The 21519-nt window shown below is 39.5% G+C and overlaps 1 long non-coding RNA gene across 1 annotated transcript in view; it reads right to left on the bottom strand.

Moving 5' to 3' along the window:
• Nucleotides 1-1966: 1966 nt before the first annotated feature.
• Nucleotides 1967-21519, bottom strand: part of LOC149126759 (uncharacterized) — a 70005-nt gene continuing 50452 nt past the window's right edge. The window contains exon 2 of the long non-coding RNA XR_016234167.1: nt 1967-2749. This is a non-coding gene — a long non-coding RNA (uncharacterized LOC149126759). The remainder of the gene's footprint in view (nt 2750-21519) is intronic.

Below are 21519 nucleotides of genomic sequence, written 5' to 3'. Positions count from 1 at the left end.
GACTGATAATTCATTCCCCTGAAATCAAGTTTGATGGAGATTTTCAGGTGAATTCCATTAGTTTCCAAAGCCAGTCAGCTGGGAGGGGTGGATGATTCAGGAAACAGCCGGTTTCCTTGTGACTAAATCAAGCCCAATATTACAAAGGACTCTTGCATTTCTTTGGCTTGTTTCACATTTTTTTCTTATTTATCACGGTTTGTAATGAATTTTCTGATGTGAGCGTTGACTTTCAGGCTGGAATATGGAGTTCAAGACACGGAAGGAATGGGCTTTTCAATCAGGGCTCAGCTGTTGGCTTGCTCCAATTCTGGCTTTCTGTCATTGTTTTGGGTGCTTCAACTGACTTTTGGGTTCTTGAGCGGCAATTTCCTAAATGGTTTCTGGGTCTGAGTTGGTTTTGCCTTCTTCCCTCCCAAATTTTGTATTCTGACGCAATACAAATAAGAGTTTAGACAGAGGATCCATTATGAAAGAAAAAACATAACCAATTAGCATGTCATGCTTAGAAATCTCCAGGCAGCATGACCAAGATGAGCTTTTGTGTTTTGGAAAAGAAATGGAACCCTTTTGCAGAGGGGACCGATAATTCATTCCCCTCAAATCAAGTTGGACAGAGATTTTCAGGTGAATTCCATTAGTTTGCAAACATTGTCAGCTGGAAGGGTTGGATGAATCCGGAAACAGCCGGTTTCCTTGTTACTAAATCAAGACCAATATCACACAGGACTCTTGCATTTCTTTGGCTTGTTTCACATTTTTCTTATTTATCATGGTTTCTAATGAATTTTCTGACCTGAGCTTTGACAGTGAGTCTGGAATATGGAGTTCAAGACACAGAAGGAATGGTCCTTTTCAATCAGGGCGCAGCTGTTGGCTTGCTCCAATTCTGGATTTCCGTCATTGTTTTGGGTGCTTCAGCCGACTTTTGGTTTCTTGAGTGGCAATTTCCTAATGGTTTCTGGTTCTGAGTTTTTTTTTTGCCTTCTTCCCTCCCAAATTTTGTATTCTGACGCAATACAAATAAGAGTTTAGACAGAGGATCCATTATGAAAGAAAAAACACAACCAGTTGGCGTGTCATGCTTAGAAATCTCCTGGCAGCATGACCAAGATGAGCTTTTGTGTTTTGGAAGAAGAAATGGAACCCTTTTGCAGAGGGGACCGATAAATCATTCCACTGAAATCAAGTTTGACGGAGATTTTCAGGTGAATTCCATTAGTTTCCAAAGCCAATCCGCTGGGAGGGTTGGATGAATCCAGAAACAGCCGGTTTCCTTGTGACTAAAAAAAGCCCAATATCACAAAGGACTCTTGCATTTCGTTGGCTTGTTTCACATTTTTCTTATTTATCATGGTTTGTAATGAATTTTGTGATGTGAGCATTGATTTTAAGACTGGAATACGGAGTTCAAGACATGGAAGGAATGGTAATTTTCAAACAGGGCACAGCTGTTGGCTTGCTCCAATTCTGGATTTCCGTCATTGTTTTGGGTGCTTCAGCCACCTTTTGGTTTCTTGAGTGGCAATTTCCTAAACGGTTTCTGGGTCTGAGTTGGTTTTGCCCTCTTCCCTCCCAAATTTTGTATTCTAATGCAATAGAAACAAGAGTTTAGACAGAGGATCCATTATGAAATAAAAAACACATCCAATTGGCGTGTCATGCTTAGAAATCTCCAGGCAGCATGACCAAGATGAGCTTTTGTGTTTTGGAAATAGAAATGGAATCCTTTTGCAGAGGGGACCGATAATTCATTCCCCTGCAATCAAGTTTGATGGAGATTTTCAGGTGAATTCCATTAGTTTCCAAAGCCAGTCAGCTGGGAGGGGTGGATGATTCAGGAAACAGCCGGTTTCCTTGTGACTAAATCAAGCCCAATATTACAAAGGACTCTTGCATTTCTTTGGCTTGTTTCACATTTTTTTCTTATTTATCATGGTTTGTAATGAATTTTCTGATGTGAGCGTTGACTTTCAGGCTGGAATATGGAGTTCAAGACACGGAAGGAATGGGCTTTTCAATCAGGGCTCATCTGTTGGCTTGCTCCAATTCTGGCTTTCTGTCATTGTTTTGGGTGCTTCAACTGACTTTTGGTGTCTTGAGCGGCAATTTCCTAAATGGTTTCTGGGTCTGAGTTGGTTTTGCCTTCTTCCCTCCCAAATTTTGTATTTAGACACAATACAAACAAGAGTTTAGACAGAGGATCCATTATGAAATAAAAAGCACAACCAGTTGGCGTGTCATGCTTAGAAATCTCCAGGCAGCATGACCAAGATGAGCTATTGTGTTTTGGAGGAAGAAATGGAACCCTTTTGCAGAGGGGACCGATAATTCATTCCCCTGCAATCAAGTTTCATGGAGATTTTCAGGTGAATTCCATTAGTTTCCAAAGCCAATCAGCTGGGAGGGGTGGATGAATCCAGAAACAGCTGGTTTCCTTGTGACTAAAACAAGCCCAATATCACAAAGGACTCCTGCATTTCTTTGGCTTATTTCACATTTTTCTTATTTATCATGGTTTGTAATGAATTTTCTGATGTGAGCTTTGACTTTGAGGCTGGAATATGGAGTTCAAGACATGGAAGGAATGGAAATTTTCAAACAGGGCACAGCTGTTGGCTTGCTCCAATTCTGGCTTTCTGTCATTGTTTTGGGTGCTTCAGCCGACTTTTGGTTTCTTGAGTGGCAATTTCTGAATGCTTTCTGTGTCTGAGTTGGTTTTGCCTTCTTCTCTCCCAAATTTTGTATTCTGATGCAATACAAACAAGAGTTTAGACAGAGGAACCATTATGAAATAAAAAACACAACCAATTTGTGGGTCATGCTTAGAAATCTCCAGGCAGCACGACCAAGATGAGCTTTTGTGTTTCGGAGAAAGAAATGGAACCCTTTCGCAGAGGGGACGGATAATTCATTCCCCTGAAATCAAGTTTAACGGAGATTTTCAGGTGAATTCCATTAGTTTCCAAAGCCAGTCAGCTGGGAGGGGTGGATGAATCTGGAAACAGCCGGTTTCCTTGTGACTAAATCAAGCCCAATATCACAAAGGACTCTTGCATTTCTTTGGCGTGTTTCACATTTTTTTCTTATTTATCACGGTTTGTAATGAATTTTCTGATGTGAGCTTTGACTTTGAGCCTGTAATATGGAGTTCAAGACACGGAAGGAATAGGCTTTTTCATTAGGGCACAGCTGTTGGCTTGCTCCAATTCTGGCTTTCTGTCATTGTTTTGGGTGCTTCAACTGACTTTTGGTGTCTTGAGCGGGAATTTCCTAATGGTTTCTGGGTCTGAGTTTTTTTTTGCCTTCTTCCCTCCCAAATTTTGTATTCTGACGCAATACAAATAAGAGTTTAGACAGAGGATCCATTATGAAAGAAAAAACACAACCAATTAGCATGTCATGCTTAGAAATCTCCAGGCAGCATGACCAAAATGAGCTTTTGTGTTTTGGAAAAAGAAATGGAACCCTTTTGCAGAGGGGACCGATACCTCATTCCCCTCAAATCAAGTTTGATGTTGCTTTTCAGGTGAATTCCATTAGTTTCCAAAGCCAGTCAGCTGGGAGGGGTGGATGATTCTGGAAACAGCCGGTTTCCTTGTGACTAAATCAAGCCCAATATCACAAAGGACTCTTGCATTTCTTTGGCTTTTTGCACATTTTTCTTATTTATCATGGTTTCTAATGAATTTTCTGATGTGAGCTTTGACAATGAGGCTGGAATATGGAGTTCAAGACACGGAAGGAATGGTACTTTTCAATAATGGCACAGCTGTTTGCTTGCTCCAGTTCTGGCTTTCTATCATTGTTTTGGGTGCTTCAGCCGACTTTTGGTTTCTTGAGCGGCAATTTCCTAAATGGTTTCTGGGTCTGAGTTTTTTTTTGCCTTCTTCCCTCTCAAATTGTGTATTCTGATGCAATACAAACAAGAGTTTAGACAGAGGATCCATTATGAAAGAAAAAACACAACCAGTTGGCCTGTCATGATTAGAAATCTCCAGGCAACATGACCAAGATGAGCTTTTGTGTTTTGGAAAAAGAAATGGAACCCTTTTGCAGAGGGGACCGATAATTCATTCCCCTCAAATCAAGTTGGACAGAGATTTTCAGGTGAATTCCATTAGTTTCCAAACATTGTCAGCTGGAAGGGTTGGATGAATCCGGAAACAGCCGGTTTCCTTGTGACTAAACCAAGCCCAATATCACACAGGAATCTTGCATTTCTTTGGCTTGTTTCACATTTTTCTTATTTATCATGGTTGTAATGAATTTTCTGACCTGAGCTTTGACTGTGAGTCTGGAATATGGAGTTCAAGACACAGAAGGAATGGTCCTTTTCAATCAGGGCACAGCTGTTGGCTTGCTCCAATTCTGGCTTTCTGTCATTGTTTTGGGTGCTTCAGCCGACTTCTGGTTTCTTGAGCGGCAATTTCTTAATGCTTTCTGGGTCTGAGTTTTTTTTGCCTTCTTCCCTCCCAAATTTTGTATTCTAATTCAATAGAAACAAGAGTTTAGACAGAGGATCCATTATGAAAGTAAAACACAACCAATTGGCGTGTCATTCTTACAAAAGTCCAGGCAGCACGACCAAGATGAGCTTTTGTGTTTTAGAAAAGGAAATGGAACCCTTTTTCGGAGGGGACCGATAATTCATTCCCCTCAAATCAACTTTGATGGAGATTTTCAGGTGAATTCCATTAGTTTCCAAAGCCAGTCAGCTGGGAGGGGTGGATGAATCCAGAAACAGCCGGTTTCCTTGTGACTAAATCAAGCCCAATATCACAAAGGACTCTTGCATTTCTTTGGCTTTTTGCACATTTTTCTTATTTATCATGGTTTGTAATGAATTTTCTGATGTGAGCTTTGACTTTGAGGCTGGAATATGGAGTTCAAGACATGGAAGGAATGGGCTTTTTCAATCAGGGCACAGCTGTTGGCTTGCTCCAATTCTGGCTTTCTGTCATTGTTTTGAGTGCTTCAACTGACTTTTGGTGTCTTGAGCGGCAATTTCCTAAATGGTTTCTGGGTCTGAGTTGGTTTTGCCTTCTTCCCTCCCAAATTTTGTATTCTGACGCAATGCAAAAAAGAGTTTAGACAGAGGATCCATTATGAAAGAAAAAACACAACCAGTTGGCGTGTCATTCTTACAAAAGTCCAGGCAGCACGACCAAGATGAGCTTTTGTGTTTTGGAAAAAGAAATGGAACCCTTTTGCAAAGGGGACCGAAAATTCATTCCCCTCAAACAAGTTGGACGGAGATTTTCAGGTGAATTCCATTAGTTTCCAAAGCCAGTCAGCTGGGAGGGGTGGATGAATCTGGAAACAGCCGGTTTCCTTGTGACTAAATCAAGCCCAATATCACAAAGGACTCTTGCATTTCTTTGGCTTGTTTCACATTTTTCTTATTTATCATGGTTTGTAATGAATTTTCTGATGTGAGCTTTGACTTTGAGGCTGGAATTTGGAGTTCAAGATATGGAAGGAGTGGGCTTTTTCAATCAAGGCACAGCTGTTGGCTTGCTCCAATTCTGGCTTTCTGTCATTGTTTTGGGTGCTTCGGCCGACTTCTGGTTTCTTGAGCGGCAATTTCCTAATGGTTTCTGGGTCTGAGTTGGTTTTGCCTTCTTCCCTCCCAAATTTTGTATTCTGAGGCAATACAAACAAGAGTTTAGACAGAGGATCCATTATGAAAGAAAAAACACATCTGTTGGCGTGTCATGCTTAGAAATCTCCAGGCAGCACGAACAAGATGAGCTTTTGTGTTTTGGAAAAGAAATGGAACCCTTAGGCAGAGGGGACCGATAATTCATTCCCCTGAAATCAAGTTTGATGGAGATTTTCAGGTGAATTCCATGAGTTTCCAAAGCCAGTCAGCTGGGAGGGGTGGATGAATCCAGAAACAGTCGGCTTCCTTGTGACTAAATCAAGCCCAATATCACACAGGACTCTTGCATTTCTTTGGCTTTTTTCACATTTTTCTTATTTATCATGTTTTCTAATGAATTTTCTGATGTGAGCTTTGACTTTGAGGCTGGAATATGGAGTTCAAGACACGGAAGGAATGGTCTTTTTCAATCAGGGCACAGCTGTTGGCTTGCTCCAATTCTGGCTTTCCATCATTTTTTTGGGTGCTTCAGCCGACTTTTGGTTTCTTGAGCGGCACTTTCTTAATGCTTTCTGGGTCTGAGTAGGTTTTGTCTTCTTCCCTCCGAAATGTTGGATTCTGATGCAATACAAACAAGAGTTTAGACAGAGGATCCATTATGAAATAAAAAACACAACCAGTTGGCGTGTCATGCTTAGAAATCTCCTGGCAGCACGACCAAGATGAGCTTTTGTGTTTTGGGAAAGAAATGGAACCCTTTTGCAGAGGGGACCGAAAATTCATTCCCCTCAAATCTAGTTTGACAGAGATTTTCAGGTGATTTCCATTAGTTTCCAAAGCCAGTCAGCTGGGATGGGTGGATGATTCCGGAAACAGCGGGTTTCCTTGTGACTAAATCAAGCCCAATATCACAAAGGACTCTTGCATTTCTTTGGCTTGTTTCACATTATTCTTATTCATCATGATTTGTAATGAATTTTCTGATGTGAGCATTGATTTTAAGACTGGAATATGGAGTTCAAGACACAGAAGGAATGGTCCTTTTTAATCAGGGCAGAGCTGTTTGCTTGCTCCAATTTTGGCTTTCTGTCATTGTTTTGGGTGCTTCAGCTGACTTTTGGTTTCGTGAGCGGCAATTTTCTAAATGGTTTCTGGGTCTGAGTTGGTTTTGCCTTCTTCCCTCCCAAATTTTGTATTCTGACGCAATACAAACAAGAGTTTAGACAGAGGATCCATTATGAAAAAAAAACACAAACAGTTGGCGTGTAATGCTTAGAAATCTCCTGGCAGCATGACCAAGATGAGCTTTTGTGTTTTGAAAGAAGAAATGGAACCCTTTTGCATTGGGGACCAATAATTCATTCACCTGAAATCCAGGTTCATGGAGATGTTCAGGTGAATTCCATTAGTTTCCAAAGCCAATCCGCTGGGAGGGGTGGATGAATCCGGAAACAGCCGGTTTCCTTGTGACTAAATCAAGCCCAATATCACAAAGGACTCTTGCATTTCTTTGGCTTGTTTCACATTATTCTTATTCATCATGATTTGTAATGAATTTTCTGATGTGAGCATTGATTTTAAGACTGGAATATGGAGTTCAAGACACAGAAGGAATGGTCCTTTTTAATCAGGGCAGAGCTGTTTGCTTGCTCCAATTTTGGCTTTCTGTCATTGTTTTGGGTGCTTCAGCTGACTTTTGGTTTCGTGAGCGGCAATTTTCTAAATGGTTTCTGGGTCTGAGTTGGTTTTGCCTTCTTCCCTCCCAAATTTTGTATTCTGACGCAATACAAACAAGAGTTTAGACAGAGGATCCATTATGAAAAAAAAACACAAACAGTTGGCGTGTAATGCTTAGAAATCTCCTGGCAGCATGACCAAGATGAGCTTTTGTGTTTTGAAAGAAGAAATGGAACCCTTTTGCATTGGGGACCAATAATTCATTCACCTGAAATCCAGGTTCATGGAGATGTTCAGGTGAATTCCATTAGTTTCCAAAGCCAATCCGCTGGGAGGGGTGGATGAATCCGGAAACAGCCGGTTTCCTTGTGACTAAATCAAGCCCAATATCACACAGGACTCTTGCATTTCTTTGGCTTGTTTCACATTTTTTTCTTATTTATCATGGTTTGTAATGAATTTTCTGATGTGAGCTTTGACTTTGAGGCTGGAATATGGAGTTCAAGACATGGAAGGAATGGGCTTTTTCAATCAGGGCACAGCTGTTGGCTTGCTCTAATTCTGGCTTTCTGTCATTGTTTTGGGTGCTTCAACTGACTTTTAGTTTCTTGAGCGGCAATTTCTTAATGCTTTCTGTGTCTGAGTTGGTTTTGTCTTCTTCCCTCCCAAATTTTGGATTCTGACACAATACAAACAAGAGTTTAGACAGAGGATCCATTATGAAAGAAAAAACACAACCAGTTGGCGTGTCATTCTTACAAAAGTCCAGGCATCATGAATAAGATGAGCTTTTGTGTTTTGGAAAAAGAAATGGAACCCTTTTGCAGAGGGGACCAATAATTCATTCCCCTCAAATCAAGTTTGACGGAGATTTTCAGGTGAATTCAATTAGTTTCCAAAGCCAGTCAGCTGGCAGGGGTGGATGAATCCGGAAACAGCCAGTTTCCTTGTGACTAAATCAAGCCCAATATTACAAAGGACTCTTGCATTTCTTTGGCTTTTTGCACATTATTCTTATTTCTCATGGTTTGTAATGATTTTTCTGATGTGAACATTTATTTTATGGCTGGAATATGGAGTTCAAGACACGGGAGTAATGGTCCTTTTCAATCAGGGCACAGCTGTTGGCTTGCTCCAATTCTGGCTTTCTGTCATTGTTTTGGGTGCTTCAGCCGACTTTTGGTTTCTTGAGCGGCAATTTTCTAAATGGTTTCTGGGTCTGAGTTGGATTTGCCTTCTTCCCTCCCCAGTTTTGTATTCTGATGCAATACAAACAAGAGTTTAGACAGAGGATCCATTATGAAATAAAAACACAACCGTTGGCGTGTCATGCTTAGAAATCTCCTGGCAGCACGACCAAGATGAGCTTTTGTGTTTTGGAAAAAGAAATGGAACCCTTAGGCAGAGCGGACCGAAAATTCATTCCCCTGAAATCAAGTTTCACGTAGATTTTCAGGTGAATTCCATTAGTTTCCAAAGCCATTCAGCTGGGAGGGGTGGATGATTTCGGAAACAGCCGGTTTCCTTGTGACTAAATCAAGCCCAATATCACAAAGGACTCTTGCATTTCTTTGGCTTGTTTCACATTTTTCTTATTTATCATGGATTGTAATGATTTTTCTGATGTGAGCTTTGACTTTGACGCTGGAATATGGAGTTCAAGACAAGGAAGGAATGGTCAGTTTCAATCAGGGCACAGCTGTTGGCTTGCTCCAATTCTGGCTTCTGTCATTGTTCTGGGTGCTTCAGCCGACTTTTGGATTCTTGAGTGGCAATTCCCTAATGGTTTCGGGGTCTGAGTTGGTTTTGCCTTCTTCCTTCCCAAATTTTGTATTCTGATGCAATACACACAAGGGTTTAGACAGAGGATCCATTATGAAAGAAAAAACACAAGCAGTTGGCGTGTCATTCTTACAAAAGTCCAGGCAGCACGACCAAGATGAGGTTTTGTGTTTCGGAGAAAGAAATGGAAGCCCTTTGCAGAGGGGACCGATAATTCATTCCCCTCAAATCAAGTTTGATGGAGTTTTTCAGGTGTATTCAAATAGTTTCCAAAGCCAGTCAGCTGGGAGGGGTGGATGTATCCGGAAACAGCCGGTTTCCTTGTGACTAAATCAAGCCCAATATCACAAAGGACTCTTGCATTTCTTTGGCTTGTTTCACATTTTTCTTATTTGTCATGGTTTGTAATGAATTTTCTGATGTGAGCGTTGATTTTAAGAGTGGAATATGGAATTCAAGACACAGAAAGAATGGGCTTTTTCAATCAGGGCACAGCTGTTGGCTTGCTCTAATTCTGGTTTCTGTCATTGTTTTGGGTGCTTCAGCCGACTTTTGGATTCTTGAGTGGCAATTTCCTAAATGGTTTCTGGGTCTGAGTTGGTTTTGCCTTCGTCCCTCCCAAATTTTGTATTCTGATGCAATACAAATGAGAGTTTAGACAGAGGATCCATTGCGAAAGAAAAAACACAACCAGTTGGCGTGTCATGCTTAGAAATCTCCTGGCAGCATGACCAAGATGAGCTATTGTGTTTTGGAGGAAGAAATGGAACCCGTTGCAGAGGGGACCAATAATTCATTCCCCTGCAATCAAGTTTCATGGAGATTTTCAGGTGAATTCCATTAGTTTCCAAAGCCATTCAGCTGGGAGGGGTGGATGAATCCAGAAACAGCTGCTTTCCTTGTGACTAAATAAAGCCCAATATCACAAAAGACTCTTGCATTTCTTTGGCTTATTTCACATTTTTCTTATTTATCATGGTTTGTAATGAATTTTCTGATGTGAGCTTTGACTTTGAGGCTGGAATATAGAGTTCAAGACATGGAAGGAATGTAATTTTCAAACAGGGCACAGCTGTTGGCTTGACCAATTCTGGCTTTCCGTCATTGTTTTGGGTACTTCAGCCGACTTTTGGTTTCTTGAGCGGCAATTTCTTAATGCTTTCTGGGTCTGAGTCGGTTTTGCCTTCTTCCCTCCCAAATTTTGTATTCTGTTGCAATACAAACAAGAGTTTAGACAGTGGATCCATTATGAAAAAGAAAACACAACCAATTGGCGTGTCATTCTTACAAAAGTCCAGGCAGAACAACCAAGATTTGCTTTTGTGTTTTGGAAAAAGAAATGGAACCCTTTTGCAGAGGTTACCGATAATTCATTCCCCTCAAATCAAGTTTGACGGAGATTTTCAGGTGAATTCAATTGGTTTCCAAAGCCAGTCAGCTCGGAGGGGTGGGTGAATCCGGATACAGCTGGTTTCCTTGTGACTAAATCAAGCCCAATATCACAAAGGACTCTTGCATTTTTAGGCTTTTTGCACATTTTTCTTATTTATCATGGTTTCTAATGAATTTTATGATGTGAGCTTTGACTTTCAGGTTGGTTTATGGAGATGAAGACATGGAAGGAATTGTAATTTTCAAACAGGGCAGAGCTGTTGGCTTGACCAATTCTGGCTTTCCGTCATTTTTTTGTGTGCTTCAGCCGACTTTTGGTTTCTTGAGCGGCGGCAATTTCCTAAATGTTTTCTGGGTCTGAGTTGGTTTTGCTTTCTTCCCTCCCAAATTTTGTATTATGACGCAATACAAACAAGAGTTTAGACAGAGGATCCATTATGAAAGAAAAAACACAAACAATTGGCGTCTCATGCTTAGCAATCTCCAGGCAGCACGACCAAGATGAGCATTTGTGTTTTGGAAAAGAAATGGAACCCTTTTGCAGAGGGGACCGATAATTCATACCCTGAAATCAACTTTGATGGGGGTTTTCAGGTGAATTCAATTGGTTTCCAAAGCCAGTCAGCTCGGAGGGGTGGGTGAATCCGGAAACAGCTGGTTTCCTTGTGACTAAATCAAGCCCAATATCACAAAGGACTCTTGCATTTTTAGGCTTTTTGCACATTTTTCTTATTTATCATGGTTTCTAATGAATTTTATGATGTGAGCTTTGACTTTCAGGTTGGTTTATGGAGATGAAGACATGGAAGGAATTGTAATTTTCAAACAGGGCAGAGCTGTTGGCTTGACCAATTCTGGCTTTCCATCATTTTTTTGTGTGCTTCAGCCGACTTTTGGTTTCTTGAGCGGCGGCAATTTCCTAAATGTTTTCTGGGTCTGAGTTGGTTTTGCTTTCTTCCCTCCCAAATTTTGTATTATGACGCAATACAAACAAGAGTTTAGACAGAGGATCCATTATGAAAGAAAAAACACAAACAATTGGCGTCTCATGCTTAGAAATGTCCAGGCAGCACGATCAAGATGAGCATTTGTGTTTTGGAAAAGAAATGGAACCCTTTTGCAGAGGGGACCGATAATTCATACCCTGAAATCAACTTTGATGGAGGTTTTCAGGTGAATTCCATTAGTTTCCAAAGCCAGTCAGCTGGGAGGGGTGGATGAATTCAGAAACAGCCAGTTTCTTTTTGACTAAATCAAGCCCAATATCACAAAGGACTCTTGCATTTCTTTGGCTTGTTTCACATTTTTCTTATTTATCATGTTTGTAATGAATTTTCTGATGTGAGCTTTGACTTTGAGGCTGGAATTTGGAGTTCAAGATATGGAAGGAATGGTAATTTTCAAACAGGGCAGAGCTGTTGGCTTGACCAATTCTGGCTTTCCGTCATTTTTTTGTGTGCTTCAGCCGACTTTTGGTTTCTTGAGCGGCGGCAATTTCCTAAATGGTTTCTGGGTCTGAGTTGGTTTTGCCTTCTTCCCTCCCAAATTTTGTATTCTGACACAATACAAACAAGAGTTTAGACAGAGGATCCATTATGAAAGAAAAAACACAACCAATTGGCGTGTCATGCATACAAATCTCCAGGCAGTACGACCAAGATGAGTTTTTGTGTTTTGGAAAAAGAAATGGAACCCTTTTGCAGAGGGGACCGATAATTCATTCCCCTGCAATCAAGTTTCATGGATATTTTCAGGTGAATTCCATTAGTTTCCAAAGCTAGTCAGCTCGGAGGGGTGGATGAATCTGGAAACAGCCGGTTTCCTTGTGACTAAATCAAGACCAATATCACAAAGGACTCTTGCATTTCTTTGTCTTGTTTCACATTTTTTTATTTATCATGGTTTCTAATGAATTTTATGATGTGAGCTTTGACAATGAGGCTGGTTTATGGAGATGAAGACATGGAAGGAATGGTAATTTTCAAACAGGGCAGAGCTGTTGGCTTGACCAATTCTGGCTTTCTGTCATTGTTTTGGGTGCTTTAGCCGACTTTTGGTTTCTTGAGCGGCAGCAATTTCCTAAATGGTTTCTGGGTCTGAGTTGGTTTTGCCTTCTTCCCTCCCAAATTTTGTATTCTGACGTAATACAAACAAGGGTTTAGACAGAGGATCCATTATGAAATAAAAAACACAACCAATTGGCGTCTCATGCTTAGAAATCTCCAGGCAGCACGACCAAGAAGAGCTTTTGTGTTTTGGAAAAGAAATGGAACCCTTTTGCAGAGGGGACCGATAATTCATTCCCTTCAAATCACGTTTGACGGAGATTTTCAGGTGAATTCAATTAGTTTCCAAAGCCAGTCAGCTGGGAGGGGTGGATGAATCCGGAAACAGCCGGTTTCCTTCTGACTAAATCAAGCCCAATATCACAAAGGACTCTTGCATTTCTTTGTCTTGTTTCACATTTTTCTAATTTATATGGTTTGTAATGAATTTTCAGATGTGAGCTTTGACTTAGAGGCTGGAATTTGGAGTCCAAGATATGGAAGGAGTGGGCTTTTTCTTCAAGGCACAGCTGTTGGCTTGCTCCAATTCTGGCTTTCTGTCATTGTTTTGGGTGCTTCAGCCAACTTTTGGTTTCTTGAGCGGCAGCAATTTCCTAAATGGTTTCTGGGTCTGAGTTGGTTTTGCCTTTTTCCCTCCCAAATTTTGTATTCTGATGCAATAAAAGCAAGAGTTTAGAGAGAGGATCCATTATGAAATAAAAAACACAACCAATTACCGTGTCATGCTTAGAATTCTCCTGGCAGCATGACCAAGATTAGTTTTTGTGTTTGGGAAAAAGTAATGGAACCCTTTTGCAAAGGTGTCTTGATCTCCATATTCCAGCATCAAAGTCAAAGCTCACATCAGAAAATTCATTACAAACCATGATAAATAAGAATAATGTGAAAAAAGCCCAAGAAATGCAAGAGTCCTTTGTCATATTGGGCTTGATTTAGTCACAAGGAAACCGGCTGTTTCCTGAATCATCCACCCCTCCCAGCTGACTGGCTTTGGAAACTAATGGAATTCACCTGAAAATCTCTGTCAAACTTGACAGTAACCCAGGCATATCCAGAGAAATTGTTGTGGCATTCTGTTGAAATTTAACCAAAAAATCACCCTCAAAGTGGTTTTGGAGAAAAGCATAATCTTTCTCTTCGACCTGTGGATCTAATGTCATGTTTACAAACAGATATAGCATGGTTTCTCAGGTTTCTGAAGCTTTCTGACTAGAAAACTCGAATATGTGGAGGATTTGATTCTATGTGGAACCAATTAGCGTTTGCCAGCAGAAAAGAAAAAGTTACATGGCAAAATGCATTCAAAAGTGTAAAGTCTGTAGATAAAGAACAGAAAACACAAACAAAAACAGAGATTGTAGCAAGATCTGGGATTGAGATAGCCACAACACACCGGACATTTCTGCTTTCTCCAAGGCATATCTAGATAAAATGTTGTGGAAATCGGGTGAAATTTAATGAAAAATCACTTCAAAGTGGTTTTGGAGAAAAGAACAATCTTTCTGTTCAGCAATTGAATACAATGTCATGTTTACCAACAGAAATAGCATGTTTTCTTGGATTTCTGAAGCTTTCTGCCTAGAAAACTTGGATGTGTGGAGGATTTGATTCCATGTGGAACCAATTAGTGCTTGCCATCAGAAAACAAAAAGTTACATGCTAAAATGATTTCAAACTCATCAATTCTGTAGATAAGGTCCAGAAAACACAAACACAGAGGCTGTAGCAAGATCTGGGATTGAGATAGCCACAACCCAGCGGATATTTTTGCTTTCATCCAGGAGTATCTGTACAGATTATTGTGGAATGTGGGTGATATTTAACCAAAAAATCACCCTCAAAGTGGTTTTGGAGGAAAGTACAACCTTTCTGTTTGGCAAGAGGATCCAATGTCATGCTTACAAACAGAAATATCAGACAGACTCTGTGTTTGTTTGTGTTTTCTGGACTTTATCTACACACTTGACGCTTTTGAATGCATTTTAGCATGTAATTTTTGTTTTCTGATGGCAAACGCTAATGGGTTCCACATGGAATCAAATCCTCCACACATTCGAGTTTTCTAGGCAGAAAGCTTCACAAACCTGAAAAAACATGCTATTTCTGTTTGTAAACATGACATTGGATCCACGTGCTGAACATAAAGATTGTGCTTTTCTCCAAAACCACTTTGACGGCAATTTTTTGGTTAAATTTCAAGGGAATTTCACAACACTTTGCTCAGATATGCCTGGATGAAAGCAGAAATATCTGGTGTGTTGTGGCTATCTCAATCCCAGATCTTGCTGCATTCTTTGTCTTTGTTTGTGTTTTCTGGGCTTTAATACAGACTTGACGCTTTTATATGCATTTTAGCATGTAACATTTTGTTTTCTGCTGGCAAATGCTAATTGGTTCCACATGGAATCAAATCCTCCACACATTCGAGTTTTCTAGGCAGAAAGCTTCAGAAACCGGAGAAAACATGCTATTTCTTTTGTAAACATGACATCGGATCCACTTGCCAAACAGAAAAATAGTGCTTTTCTCCAAAACCATTTTGATGGTGATTTTTTGGTTCAATTTCACCCGAATTCCACAACACTTTGTCCAGATATGTCTGGAAGAAAGCAGAAATATCTGGTGTGTTGTGTCTAATTCGATCCCAGATCTTGCTACAGTCTTTATGTTTGTTTTTTCTGGTTATTATCTAAGGACTTTTAACTTCTGAATGCATTTTATCATGTATCTCATTGTTTTCTGCCGGCAAACATTAATTGGTTACACATGGAATGAAATTTACACACATTAGAGTTTTCTACGCATAAATCTTCAGAAACACGAGAAAACATGCTATTTCTGTTGGTAAACATGACAATGGATACTGGCCGAACAGAAAGATTGTTCTTTTCTCCAAAACCACATTGACGGTGCTTTTTTGGTTAAATATCACCCGAATTCCACAACACGTTATCCGGATATGCCTGAGGAAAGCAGAAATATCCGGTGTGTTGTGGCTATCTCAATCCCAGATCTTGCTACAGCCTCTGTGTTTGTTTGTGTTTTCTGGACTTTATCTACAGACTTTATGCTTTTGTATGCATTTTAGCATGTAACATTTTCTTTTTTGCAGGCAAATGATAATTGGTTGCACATGGAATCCCATCCTCTATGCATTCGAGTTTTCTATTCACAAAGCTTCAGAAACCCGAGAAAACATGCTATTTCTGTTTGTAAACATGACATTGGATCCACTTGCTAAACAAAAAGATTGTGCTTTTCTCCAAAACCACTTTGACCTGGACTTTTTGGCTAAATTTTACCAGAATTCCACAACATTTTTTTCGCATATGCCTAGATCAAAGCAGAAATATCCGGTGTGTTGTGGCTATCTCAATCCCAGATCTTGCTACAGACTCTGTGTTTGTTTGTGTTTTCTGGACAGTATCTATGGACTTGACATTTTTGAATGCATTTTAACATTTAACTATTTGTTTTCTGCCAGTAATGCTAATTGGTTCCCCATGGAGTCATATCAACCACACGTTTGATTTTTCTAGGCAGAATATTCAGAAACCCAAGAAAACATGATATTTGTGTTTGTAAACATGACATTGGATCGACTTGCCGAAAAGAAAGATTGTGCTTTTCTCCAAAACCACTTTGAGGGTGATTTTTTGGTTAAATTTCTCCCAAATTCCACAACACTTTATCCGGATATGCCTGGGTGAAAGCAGAAATATCCTCTGTGGTGATTATCTCAATCCCAGATCTTGCTACAGGCTCTGTGTTTGTTTGTGTTTTCTGGGCTTTATCTACAGACTTGATGGTTTTGAATGCATTTTAGCATGTAACTTTTTGTTTTCTGCTGGCAAACACTAATTGGTTCCACATGGAATCAAATCCTCCACACAATCGAGTTTTCTAGGCAGAAAGCTTCAGAAACCGGAGAAAACATGCTATTTCTGTTTGTAAACATGACATTGGATCCAGTTGCAGAACAGAAAGATTGTGCTTTTCTCCAAAAGTACTTTGACGGTGATTTTTTCGTTGAATTTCACCCGAATTCCACAACATTGTCCCAATTGCCTGGGTGAAAGCAGAAATATCCAATGTGTTGTCGCTATCTAATTCAAAGATCTTCCTAGAGCCTGTATGTTTGTTTGTGTTTTCCAGACATTACTTAAGGACTTTACGCTTTTGAATCCATTTTAATATGTAACTTTTGTTTTCTGCCAGCAAACGCTAATTGGTTCCATATGGAATCAAATCCTCCAAACTTTCGAGTTTTCTAGGCAGAAAGCTTCAGAAACCTGAGAAAACATGCTATTTCTGTTTGTAAACATGACATTGGATCCACATGCTGAACATAAAGATTGTGCTTTTCTCCAAACCACTTTGAGGGCAATTTTTGGTTAAATTTCACCCAATCCACAGCACTTTATACAGATATGCCTGGGTGAAAGCAGAAATATCCAGATGGCTGTGGCTATCTCAATCCCAGGTCTTGCTATAGCCTCTGTGTTTGTATTTTCTGGGCTTTATCTACAGGCTTGACCCTTTTGAATGCATTTTAGCATATAACTTTTTCTTTTCTGATGGCAAACACTAATTGGTTCCACATGGAATCCCATCCTTTACACATCCGAGTTTTCTAGGCAGAAAGCTTCAGAAACCCAAGAAAACATGCTATTTCTGTTAGTAAACATGACATTGGATCCACTTGCTGAACAGAAAGATTGTGCTTTTCTCCAAAACCACTTTGACAGTGATTTTTTGGTTAAATTTCTCCCAAATTCCACAACACTTTATCCGGATATGCCTGGGTGAAAGCAGAAATATCCGGTGTGTTGTGTCTATCTCAATCCCAGATCTTGCTACAGCCTCTGTGTTTGTTTGTGTTTTCTGGACTTTATCTACAGACTTGACCCTTTTGAATGCATTTTAGCATGTAAGTTTTGTTTTCTACCAGTAAACACTAATTGGTTCCACATGGAATCAAATCTTCCACACATTTGATTTTTTTAGGCAGAAAGCTTCAGAAACCCAAGAAAACATGCTATTTCTGTTTGTAAACATGACATTGGATCCACTGGCCATACAGAAAGATTGTGCTTTTCTCGAAAACCACTTTGAGTTGATTTTTTCATTAAATTTCACCCGAATTCCACAACATTGTCCCGATATGCCTCAATGAAAGCAGAAATATCCAGTGTGTTGGCGCTATCTCAATCAAAGATCTTCGTACAGCCTTTATGTTTGTTTGTGTTTTCTGGACAGTGTCTATGGACTTGACGGTTTTGAATGCATTTTAGCATGTAACTATTTGTTTTCTAATGGGAAATGCTAATTGGTTCCAAATGCAGTCATATTATCCACACGTTCGATTTATCTACGCAGAAAGCTTCAGACACCAAAGAAAACGTGATATTTGTGTTTGGAAACATGACATTGGATCCACTTGCCGAACAGAAAGATTGTGCTTTTCTCCAAACCACATTGACGTTGATTTTTTTGTTATATTTCACCCGAATTCCACAACACTTAATCTGGATATGCCTGGGTGAAAGCAGATATATCAGGTGTGTTGTGTCTATCTCAATCCCAGATCTTAATAAAGCTCCTGTGTTTGTTTGTGTTTTCTGGGCTTTATCAACAGACTTGACCTTTTTGAGTACAGTTTAGCATGTAACATTTTGTTTTCTGCTGGCAAACGCTAATTGGTTCCACATGGAATCAAATCCTTCACACGTTCGAATTTTCTAGGCAAAAAGCTTCAGAAACCCGAGAAAACATGCTATTTCTGTTTGTAAACATGACATTGGATCCACTTGCTAAACAAAAAGATTGTGCTTTTCTCCAAAACCACTTTGATGGTGATTTTCTTTGGTAAAATTTCACCCGAATTCCATAACACTTTGTGCTGATATGCCTGGATGAAAACAGAAATATCTGGTATGTTGTGGCTATCTCAATCCCAGGTCTTGCTACAAACTCTGTGTTTGTTGGTGTTTTCTGGACAGTATCTACAGACTTGAAGATTTTGAATGCATTTTAGCATGTAACTTTTTGTTTTGTGCCGGCAAATGCTAATTGGTTCCACATGGAGTCAAATCCTCCACACATTCAAGTTTTCTAGTATGAAAGCATCAGGAACACAAGAAAACATGATATTTGTGTTTATAAACAGGACACTGGATCCGCTAACTGAACTGGAAGATTGTGCTTTTCTCGAAGACCACTTTAACGTTTATTTTTTGCTTAAATATCACCCAATTCCACAACACTTTGTCATTATATGACTATTTGTAAGCAGAAATATCTGGTGTGTTGTGGCTAACTCAATCCCAGGTACTGCTATAGCCTCAGTGTTTTTTTGTGTTTTCTGGACAGTATCGATGGATATGACTTTTTTTTTTTTTTTTTTTTTTTTGCATTTTAGAATGTAGCTTTTTCTGTTTTACCGAAAAGGCTAATTGATTCCACATGGAGTCAAATCCTCCACACATTCGAGTTTTCTAGGCAGAAAGCTTCAGAAACCCAAGAAAACATGCTATTTCTGTTAGTAAACATGACATTGGATCCACTTGCCGAACAGAAAGATTGTGCTTTTCTCCAAAACCACTTTGACGGTGATTTTTTGGTTAAATTTCACCCGAATTTCAGAACACTTTCTCCGGATATGCATGGATGAAATCAGAAATATCCACTGTGTTGTGGCTATCTCAATCCCAGATCTTGCTACAGCCTCTGTGTTTGTTTGTGTTTTCTGGACAGTATCTATGGACTTGACATTTTTGAATGCATTTTAGCATTTAACTATTTGTTTTCTGCTGGTAAATGCTAATTGGTTCCCCATGGAGTCATATCAACCACACGTTTGATTTTTCTAGGCAGAATATTCAGAAACCCAAGAAAACATGCTATTTCTGTTTGTATACATGACATTGGATCCACTTGCCAAACAGAAAGTTTGTGCTTTTCTCCAAACCACATTGACGTGATTTTTTGGTTAAATTTCACCCGAATTCCACAGCACTATGTTGAATATGCCTATTTGAAAGCAGAAATATCTGGTGTGTTGTGGCTATTTCAATCTGAGATCTTGCTACAGCCTTTGTGTTTTTTTTGTGTGTTTTCTGGACAGAATCTACAGACTTGACATTTTTGAATGATTTTAGCATGTAACTTTTTGTTTTCTGCTGGTAAATGCTAATTGGTTCCACATGTAGTCATATCCTCCACACGTTCAAATTTTCTAGGCAGAAAGCCTCAGAAACCAGAGTAAACATGATATTTGTGTTTGTAAACATGACATTGGATCCACTTGCTAAGAGAATGATTGTGCTATTCTCCAAAACCACTTTTATCTGGAATTTTTGGTTAAATTTTAGCAGAATTCCACAACAATTTTTCCATATATGCCTGGATAAAGCAGAAATATCTGGTATGTTGTGGCTATCTCAATCCCAGATCTTCCTACTGCCTCTGTGCTTGTTTGTGTATCTATGGACTTGACGGTTTTGAATGCATTTTAGCTTGTAACTTTTTGCTTTCTGCTGGCAAATGCTAATTGGTTCCCCATGGAGTCATATCAACCACACTTTCGATTTTTCCAGGCAGAATATTCAGAAACCCAAGAAAACATGCTATTTGTGTTTGTAAACATGACATTGGATCCACTTCCCAAAAAGAATGATTGTGCTGTTCTCCAAATCCACTTTGAAGGTTATTTTTTGGTTAAATTTTACCTGAATTCCACAACACTATGTCAGGATATGCCTGGATGAAAGCAGACATATCCGGTGTGTTGTGGGTATCTCAATCACAGATCTTGCTACAGCCTCTGTGTTTGTTGGTGTTTTCTGGACTTTATCTACAGACTTGACAGTTTTGAATGCATTTTAGCATGTAACTTTATGTTTCCTGCCCGCAAACACTAACTGGTTCCACATGGAGTCAAATCCTCCACACATTCGAGTTTTCTAGACACAAAGCTTAAGAAATGCAAGAAAACATGATATTTCTCTTTGTAAACATGACATTGCATCCACTTACTAAACAGAAAGACTGTGGTTTTCTCCAAAACCACTTTGGCAGTGATTTTTCAGTTAAATTTCACCTGAATTCCACAACACTTTTTCCGGATATGCCCGGATAAAAGGAGAAATATCTGGTATGTTGTGGCTATCTCAATCCCAGGTCTTGATACAGCCTCTGTGTTTGTTTGTGTTTTCTGGACAGTATCTACAGACTTGAAGGTTGTGAATGCATTTTAGCATGTAACTTTTTGTTTTCTCCCAGCACACGCTAATTCATTCCACATGGAGTCAAATCCTCCACACATTCAAGTTTTCTAGGCAGAAAGCTTCAGAAACCAAAGAAAACATGATATTTCAGTTTGTAAACATGACATTGGATCCACTTGCCAAACAGAAAATTGTGCTTTTCTCCATAACCACTTTGACGGTGATTTTTTGGTTAAATTTCACCCGAATTCCACAACACTTTCTCCGGATATGCCTGGGTGAAAGCAGAAATATCCGGTGTGTTGTGGCTATCTCAATCCCAGATCTTGCTACAGCCTCTGTGTTTGTTGGTGTTTTCTGCATATTATCTACAGACTTGAAGGTTGTGAATGCATTTTAGCATGTAACTTTTTGTTTTCTGCCAGCAAAGGCTTATTGGTTCCACATGGATTCAAATCCTCCACACATAATAGTTTTCTGGGCAGAAAGTTTCAGAAACCTGAGGAAACATATTTGTGTTTTTACACATGACATTCGATCCACTTCCGAAAGGAAAGATTGGGCTATTTTCCAAAACCACTTTGACGGTGATTTTTTTGGTTAAATTTCACCTGAATTCCAAAACACTTTCTTGTTATATGCCTATTTGAAAGCGGAAATATCTGGTGAGTTTGGATATCTCAATCCCACATCTTGCTACCCCCCCTGTGTTTGTTTGTGTTTTCAGGGGTTTATCTATGGACTTGAAGTTTTAAATGCATTGTAGCAT

This window comes from Oryctolagus cuniculus, chromosome 5, assembly GCF_051225735.1.
Source record: "Oryctolagus cuniculus isolate XC-2025 breed Fujian yellow rabbit chromosome 5, ASM5122573v1, whole genome shotgun sequence".
NCBI classification, from domain to species: Eukaryota; Metazoa; Chordata; class Mammalia; order Lagomorpha; family Leporidae; genus Oryctolagus; species Oryctolagus cuniculus.
The sequence above is the reverse complement of the archived record's forward strand: the minus strand, read 5'-3'. Positions and strand labels throughout refer to the sequence as shown.